A 9,411-nucleotide genomic window follows, 5' to 3' on the forward strand; every position below is an offset into this window, starting at 1 on the left:
CGCCACCGCCGCCGCCGGGCGCCGCCACCGGCCTCCCCCGACCTTCCCGGCGCCGCCCCGGCCTCTCCCCGCTGCTCCGGCCGCCTCCACCGGCTCCGGCGAGCCGTCTCCGGCGAACTCGCGCGGGTGCTACAGTGCTGCTACAGTAGCCGGATCTAGATCTAGGTTGACCCTCTCTCCCTCGAAACCCTAACTCCCAGATTTTTATGCATTCTTTGACTGTTCGTATCTCCGTAACCGTAGCTCCGTTTTGGGCATATGATATATCAAAATCTTCGCCTCGACATGTACATCATTTCATTCCATTGCATCATTTGCATTTGAGGTCATCTTGATGCCCAAAATGCTGTTATAAGGAGGCTTCGTGAGTTAAATTGCAGATCCGTTAGTTCATCATGCACTTTTGTCATTTTGCCATGTTTAATTCGTGCATGATATGCGTGTGCCCCTTTGGGATGAATTGTTAAGTATTTTGTCTTCTTTCCAGAGGTGTCACCCATGCATTTTTAGGATGTGTGTGTTGTCCTCTGCAAGCTTGCGAAGAGAGGTACGTGAGATTGCAGATTTCAGGGACTTAGTGATTTCACTAAGTCTGGGATATTTTAGTTCGTGATGCTATATGTCCAGCTTGTTTCCTAGTGATCCGTGCCTTTTTTGAGGATGATCAGCAAGGGAGTTTTGATAATTATGTTATGCTCTATCCATCCATGTCTTTGTTTGCATATGTGGAGTGCTCTAGGTTGACTCAATCGAGCTCAACTTTTGCTTCGTTGTTAATCCGGGCAGATCGTCAACTTGTTTGCGATTTTGCCGATGCTACCGTTAGTGTTCCATGCATGCTATGCCTTCGTTCTTGCCATGTGTAGCTAGCACTTTGTGCCTTCTTGCTGGTTATATGATTTCCTTGCCATGATTTGCACCGTAGTGAGTGCATCGAGCTCGTTTACATGCCTTCGCGAGTTATATTTCAGCGTGTCTCAGTTTTCACTAAGTCTGAAAACTGATTGTGTTCGAGCTATGTTCGTGAGCTCGGTAGAGTATTTTGTGAACCCTTTTGGCCCCAGGTCACTTTGGGTGTTTTTTTAAGCTTGTTGAGTAGCTCCATGCCATGTTCTTACTTTTCATGTTCAGGTTTTCTATCATGTTGTTTTGCTGCTCCGAAGAGAGCATCGTGATCTGAAATTTCAGACTAGTGTTAATTTCACTAAGTCTGAAATCTGTTTTGCATTTGCGTTTTAGCCATGCTTGTTTGAACCTCTTAATGGATGAATTTGCCTATGGCTCAGTGCTAGTGTTTTGTCAACCATCTTGTGTACATCACTGCCATGTATTTTGTTTTCATGTTTGGTGGCTGTAGCATGTTCATTTCGTTGCATTTAGATGCCTACTTGCTGTAAATCGCATACCGGTGTCATATCTTAAAACGCTTGCCATTTCCAAACCGTAGCTCCGATTCCAATGATCTTTATATCGTTTTCAAGCGATTTCATCCCCTCTATCCAGTGGCACACTTGATTTTCCAAGTTGATGCCAGGTTCATGCATTTCCTGTCATATCTTGCATTTTACATCCCGCATCGCATCCCGCATAGCATATCGTCATTTCATCATATTGCTTGGTCTTGCCGTGGTTGATTGTATCCTTGTTGCTTGTTTGTCTTGTTGGGTAGAGCCGGGAGACGAGTTCGCTACCGAGGAGCCCGTTGAGTTTGCTTGTGAGGATCCAGTCAACTCTGACAACTGTGCAGGCAAGATGATCATACCCTCGAAATCACTACTATCTTTGCTATGCTAGTTTGCTCGCTCTTTTGCTTTGCCACTGCTACGATGCCTACCTTTTGCTTGTCAGCCTCCCAATTGCCATGTTGAACCCCTAACCCACCATTGTCCTAGCAAACCGTTGATTGGCTATGTTACTGCTTTGCTCAGCCCTTCTTATAGCGTTGTTAGTTGCAGGTGAAGATTGGAGCCGTTCCTTGTTGGAACTTTTATTTACTTGTTGGGATATCACAATATACCTTACTTAATTAATGCATCTATATACTTGGTAAAGGGTGGAAGGCTCGGCCTTATGCCTGGTGTTTTGTTCCACTCTTGCCGCCCTAGTTTCCGTCATATCGGTGTTATGTTCCCGGATTTTGCGTTCCTTACACGGTTGGGCTATTATGGGAACCCCTTGACAGTTCGTCTTAAGTAAAGCTCTTCCAGCAATGCCCAACATTGGTTTTACCATTTGCCACCTAGCCTTTTCTTTCCCTTGGGTTCTGCAGACTCAAGGGTCATCATTATTTTACCCCCCGGGCCAGTGCTCCTCTGAGTGTTGGTCCACCTGTCAGCTACCGGTGGCTACCAGGGGCAACTCTGGGCTGGCCTACCCGTACCTAGGACAATCTGAGTGTGCCCTGAGAAAGAGATATGTGCAGCTCCTATCGGGATTTGTCGGCACATTCGGGCGGTGTTGCTGGTTTAGTTTTACCCTGTCAAAATGTCTTGTTGTACCGGGATACCGAGTCTGATCGGAATGTCTCGGGTGGAGGTCTATTCCTTCGTTGACCGTGAGAGCTTGTCATGGGCTAAGTTGGGACTCCCCTGCAGGGATTGAACTTTCGAAAGCCGTGCCCGCGGTTATGGGCAGATGGGAATTTGTTAATGTCCGGTTGTAGATTACTTGAACTAAACTTAATTAAAATGAATCAACCGTGTGTGTTACCGTGATGGCCCCTTCTCGGCGGAGTCCGGGAAGTGGACACGGTGTTGGAGTTATGCTTGCGCAGGATGTTCCTTTAGCTTCTCGCTCGTGCCTCGCCTTCTCTTCTCGCTCTCTTTTGCGTATAAGTTAGCCACCACATATGCTAGTCGCTTGCTGCAGCTCCACATATTTTTGCCTTATCCATTCCTATGAGCTTAAATAGTCTTGATCGCGTGGGTGTGAGATTGCTGAGTCCCTGTGGCTCACAGATACTACAACTCCAGATGCAGGTCCAGGTGTTTCTACTCCAGTTGACGATTACGAGCTCAAGTGGGAGTTCGACGAGGACTCTCAGCGATACTACGTGTCTTTTCCGGATGATCAGTAGTGGTGCCTAGTTGGGGTTATCGATTCAGGACCTTGTCGCATGTTGGGTTTTTTTTCTATTTTTGGCGCCGTAGTCGGGCCTTGAGTGTTTGTTTGATGGATGTTATTTATGCACTCTGATGTGACGTGGCGAGTGTAAGCCAACTATGCTATCTCCCCCTTTTATTATGTATTACATGGGATGTTGTAATGATTGCCTGACTTGCGACATTGCTTTCAATGCGGTTATGTCTCTAAGTCGTGCCTCGACACGTGGGAGCTATAGCCGCATCGAGGGCGTTACAAGTTGGTAATCAGAGCCTTCCCCGACCTTAGGAGCCCCCATTGCTTGATCGTTTTTAGCAGCCGAGTTGTGTCTAGAAAAAAAATGTTTTGAGTCCTTAGGAATTATATATCGGAGAGCTTAGGAATTCTTTTACTTCCCAGTCTCCTCATCGCTCTGGTAAGGCATCCTGACGTAGAGTTTTGACTCTTCTCTTCTCAAATTTCACTAAATTTTTTTTAGGATCACGCGAGTATCTTGGTTTTGTTCCGATGGTTTTGTGACGAGAACATTGTTCTTGGTGCCTCCTGTCTTTAGGGGTTGTGGCAGTGTCCTGGGGAGTTGAGCTCCGAGGTGTTGTCGTCACAATTTTATCGTTGCAATTCTGGTATACTTGAGATATGTTCGCCGACATCGAAAATCTCTTTTATGCAGTTCGTTGGTGAGATAACCTCGACGCCACCCAGTACTGGGGCGGGAGTTCGGGAGTATCGCCATAACTTGTATAACGGATGCTTTTCGAAGGTTGAGGTAGATGGTTTCCGAAGGTTTCTTGGTTATGTGTTGAAGGATGGATACAGCTGGATGTAGGATTTGCTAGTTTGGGTGAGATATTGTGCTTCCCCTGTATCCCCAACACTGATTGCATAACCAGAAAGGTTCGGGAGTTTCATAGGTGGGAATTCTAGTAGCTCTAGTTCTTGTTCCACGGATATTGGTTTGAGATTGGGATTTCTTACCGATTATTCGTTCTTGATCCGTACCTTGTTGATTTATTTCTCTACCTTAATTCTTCGTGGCTTCTCAATTTATGGATATGTGACCACTTCAAGAGAAATGCATTCGTTCATTCTGTTCGGATGTGAAGACTATATGTTGCAATTTTCATTCCGTTGGATTCAGCTTCTATATTGTTGTCTATCAGTGTGCTAATGGTGGTCAACCTGTTCAGGATGGCTCCTCCAACGCGCACGACTCCGAATCCTAATCCGCCTCCACCTCCGCCTCCTCCGGAAGCATGGCAAGCTGTGATGGCCGCTACTAATGCAAACACACAGTTGATCATGCAAATTCTCCAAGAGCGCAATCAAGGCAGTCAAGGGAATCAAGGCAATAATCAGCACCACTTTGCTACACTGAACCAGTTCCTTGCTAATGGCCCAAAGACGTTCAGCGGTTGTGTTGAGGCTACCGATGCTGACGATTGGCTAGTGGATCTGGGCAAGCATTTTGAATGCAGCAACGTCAGGCCTGAAGATTTCGTCAAGTTCGCTTCTTTCCAGCTCAAAGATCAGGCTGCAGAGTGGTTCCAGCAGTACAAGGATTCCAGAGGTGGACGTGTTATCACTTGGAATGATTTTCGTCAAGATTTCCGCGCTCATCACATCCCTCAAAGTGTGGTTGAGAGTAAGCGTCAGGAATTCCGCAATCTGAAGCAAGGCTCTTTGTCTGTCTATGACTACAACAAGTTGTTCCAGAAGCTCGCCCGTTTTGCCAAGCAGGATGTTCCTGATGAGAGGAGCATGATCTATCAGTTCAGGGGTGGTCTTCGTGAGGAAATTCAGCTCGCTCTTGTCCTCTTTGAACCGTTGAGATACGATGAGTTCTACAACATGGCACTGAAGCAAGAGGCTGCTCAGATGAGGTGTGATGCCTCCAGGAAGCGTGCCAGAGATGTTACTCCGTCTTCCTCTACTCAAGTGGTCAAGCAGCAGAAGTATTGGCTTCCTCCTCCTCCGTTCCGTCAGCCGTATCAGTAGAAGAGCAAAGGTGGCAGTGGTTTCTCCCACCCACCCAACCCAGGCTTTCAGAACAAGTCTTCGTCTCAAGCGCCAAGATCGAGTGCTCCGTATCACCGTCCGCTTTCAGAGGTCACGTGCAACAAGTGCCAACAGAAGGGTCACTATGCCAACAAGTGTACCAACCAGAGGCGTCTTCCTCCTCCTCCTCCTGTCAGATCGGCAAGTACAGCTGTGGTCAAGCATAACCCCAAGTCCGCCAAGGTCAACTTGATGAATGCAGCTCAGGCAGAGGACTCGTCAGATGTCATCATGGGTAACCTTCCTGTTAATGATATTCCTGCAAATGTTCTTTTTGACACGGGTGCATCGCATTGTTTCATCTCGAGACCATTTTCATCTAAGCATGGGTTGCCTTTGCAAATTTTGCCTAGTCCTTTAGCAGTTGTCTCTCCCGGTAAGCGCATGCAGGCTAACTCCATCGTTCCGGATGTTTCTATCACTCTGGGTGACTACAAGTTCTTGGCTTCTCCTACGGTTCTTGGCAACTCGGATATCGATCTTATTCTCGGGATGGACTGGCTCTCTAAGCATAAAGCTCAGCTTGATTGTGCAGCCAGGCAGATTCAACTGACTCATTCGTCTGAGGATGTCATTGTCTTTGCCGCTCGGGATAATACCATCCGGTTGTTTTCTCTCAATGAGAAGGGTGAATTGGATGCTATTTCGCAGATTCCGGTTGTTTGTGAGTATCAAGACGTCTTTCCAGAAGAGCTTCCAGGGATGCCTCCGCACCGGCCAGTTGAATTCGTTATTGAACTTGAGCCTGGCACGGAACCTGTGTGCAAACGTCCTTACAAGCTCGGACCTGAAGAGTTGAAGGAGCTGAAGAAACAACTCGATGAGCAAGAAAGATTGGGTCTCATTCGGCCTAGTACTTCTCCGTGGGGTTGTGGTGTTCTTTTTGTGAAGAAGAAGGATGGATCGAGTCGACTTTGTGTTGATTACCGTCCAGTAAACAAGAAGACCATCAAGAACAAATACCCACTTCCCAACATCAATGAGCTGTTCGAACAACTGAAGGGTGCTCAAGTATTCTCCAAGCTTGATCTCCGTATGGGTTATCATCAGATTCGTATTCGTGAGCAAGATATTCCCAAGACGGTGTTCAGAACAAGCTTTGGTTCATATGAATACACCGTCATGTCTTTTGGCCTCGCAAACGCTCCTCCGACGTTCTCTCGCATGATGAACTTCATCTTCAACCCCTACACCAATGAATTCGTTTTGGTCTATCTCGACGACATTCTGGTTTTCTCGAAGAACAAGGAAGATCATGCCAAGCACTTGCGTTTGGTTCTTGACAAGCTCAGGGAACATCAGTTCTACGCCAAGTTCTCCAAGTGTGAATTTTGGCTCGATGAGGTTCTTTATCTTGGTCATATCATCTCTGCCAAGGGCATTTCCGTGAATCCTGAGAAGGTGTCTGCAATTGTGAATTGGGAACCTCCTCAGAACGTGAAGCAACTCCGCAGTTTTCTCGGTCTCGCAAGCTATTGCAGAAGATTCGTTGAAAACTTTTCTAAGATCGCCAAGCCTCTCTCAAATCTTCTTCAGAAGCATGTCAAGTACGTTTGGTCTCCGGAGTGTGATATTGCTTTCAACACTTTGAAAGAGAAATTGATCACCGCTCCAGTTCTGACTCCGCCTGATGAAACCAAGCCGTACGAGGTCTTTTGTGATGCCTCTCTCCAAGGTCTCGGTGCTGTACTGATGCAAGAGAAGAAAGTTGTCGCTTACACCTCTCGCCAGTTGAAACCTAATGAGAAGAACTACCCCACTCATGATCTCGAGTTGGCGGCAGTTGTGCATGCTTTGTTGACTTGGAGACATCTTCTATTGGGAAGGAAAGTGGATATTTTCACTGATCACAAGAGTCTCAAGTACATCTTCACTCAGCCTAATCTCAACCTCAGGCAGACTCGATGGGTCGAAATGATTCAAGAGTACAATCCGAGTATCGAGTATACTCCAGGCAAGGCTAATGTGATTGCTGACGCTTTGAGCAGAAAAGCATATTGCAACAGTCTGATTCTCAAGCCTTATCAACCCGAGCTTTGTGAAGCTTTCCGCAAACTTAATCTGCAAGTTGTTCCTCAAGGTTTCCTCTCTAACCTTCAAGTTTCTCCTACCTTAGAAGACCAGATTCGCCAAGCCCAACTTCTTGATGCTATGGTGAAAAAGGTGAAGTTTGGTATTGCAAAGAGTCAGTCCAAGTACAAGTGCTACCACCTTGATGACAAGGACACTCTCTTCTTCGAGGATCGAATTGTTGTGCCCAAAGGTGGACTTCGTAAGGTGATCATGAACGAGGCTCACAACTCTCTCCTCTCCATCCACCCTGGTAGTACGAAGATGTATCAGGATCTCAAGCAAACTTATTGGTGGACTCGAATGAAGCGCGAGATCGCTCAATTCGTGAACGAGTGTGATGTCTGCAGAAGAGTGAAGGCAGAACACCAAAGGCCAGCAGGTCTCCTCCAACCTCTTGCCATTCCAGAATGGAAGTTTAACCACATTGAAATGGACTTCGTGATTGGGTTTCCAAAGTCCAAGCGTGGCAATGATGCTATATTCGTCGTCATCGACAAGCTCACCAAAGTGGCTCACTTTCTGCCTATCAAAGAGTCGATCACTGCAGCTCAATTGGCGGAACTCTATACCTCTCGCATTGTCTCTCTGCACGGTATTCCTCAAGTGATATCTTCAGACCGTGGCAGCATCTTTACCTCCAAGTTTTGGGATTCTTTTCAGAAGGCCATGGGCACCAACATCCGCTTCAGCACAGCTTTCCATCCTCAAACAAGCGGTCAAGTCGAGCGTGTCAACCAGATTCTTGAAGATATGCTCAGGGCTTGTGTGATTTCTTTCGGCATGAAGTGGGAGGACTGTCTTCCTTATGCTGAATTCTCATACAACAACAGCTTTCAAGCAAGTTCGGGCAAGGCCCCCTTTGAAATTCTATATGACAGGAAGTGCCGTACCCCTCTCAACTGGTCTGAAACCGGTGAACGTCAGCTGCTGGGTAATGACTTAATCACAGAGGCAGAAGAAATGTGCAAAGTCATTCGTGATAACCTCAAAGCAGCCCAGTCCCGCCAGAAGTGCTACTATGATAGTAAGCACCGTGATCTGGTTTTCGAGATCGGAGATCATGTTTACCTCCGTGTCTCTCCCATGAAAGGTACTCGTCGCTTCGGTATCAAAGGGAAGCTTGCCCCTAGATACGTGGGACCTTTCAAGATTGTCAGCAAGAGAGGCGACCTCGCCTATCAACTCGAGCTTCCTTCAAACTTTGCAAATATTCATGATGTGTTCCATGTCTCTCAGCTTCGAAAGTGCTTCAAGACTCCTGACCGCACCGTCAACTTCGAGGACATTGAGCTCCAAGAAGATCTCTCTTATCGTGAGCACCCAGTTTCTATTCTTGAAGAGACTGAACGCAAGACTCGCAACAAGTCAATCAAATTTCTCAAAGTCAAGTGGTCTCACCATTCCGACCGTGAAGCTACCTGGGAACTCGAGGATCACCTCCGTTCTGAGTACCCGGAGTTCTTTCAGTCCTAGATCTCGGGACGAGATCTTTTCGTAGTGGTGGAGTGTTGTAACGCCCCAGATATACTTTCCATATTTGTATCCAACTTTTGCCGTTTCCGGTGTTAACTTATATTTATTTCTCGGGTTCTGGTCTTCGTCTCCTTGTGTTGTTTTCGTTTTTCGTGCATCACATATCATGTCATCTCGTGCATTGCATTTGCATACATGTTCATCTCATGCATTTGAGCATTTTCTCCGTTGTCCGTTTTGCATTCCGGCGCTTCGTTCTCCTCCGGTGGTCATTTCTAGCTTTCTTTTGTGTGTGGGGATTAAACATTTCCGGATTGGACCGAGACTTGCCATGCGGCCTTGGTTTACTACCGGTAGACCGCCTGTCAAGTTTCGTGTCTTTTGGACTTCGTTTCATGCTCCAACGGTTAACCGAGGGACCGAAAAGGCCTCGTGTGTGTTGCAGCCCAACACCCCCCCAATTTGGCCCAAAACCCACCAAACTCTGCTCCATGTCCTAGAGCGTTCGATCACGATCGCGTGGCCGAAAACCGCACCTCATTTGGACTCTCCTAGCTCCCTCTATGCCTATTTATACCCCCTCCATTCGGATCTCTTCTTCCCCCGTCCGAAACCCTAGCTAAAAAAAAACAGCTCCCAGCCACCGACGGACATGTCCGCCGCCTGACCGGACACGTCCGCCGGCGCCCCCGACCACTCCGGTGCCGC

Source organism: Triticum aestivum, chromosome 4A (genome assembly GCF_018294505.1).
Source record: "Triticum aestivum cultivar Chinese Spring chromosome 4A, IWGSC CS RefSeq v2.1, whole genome shotgun sequence".
Lineage (NCBI taxonomy): Eukaryota > Viridiplantae > Streptophyta > Magnoliopsida > Poales > Poaceae > Triticum > Triticum aestivum.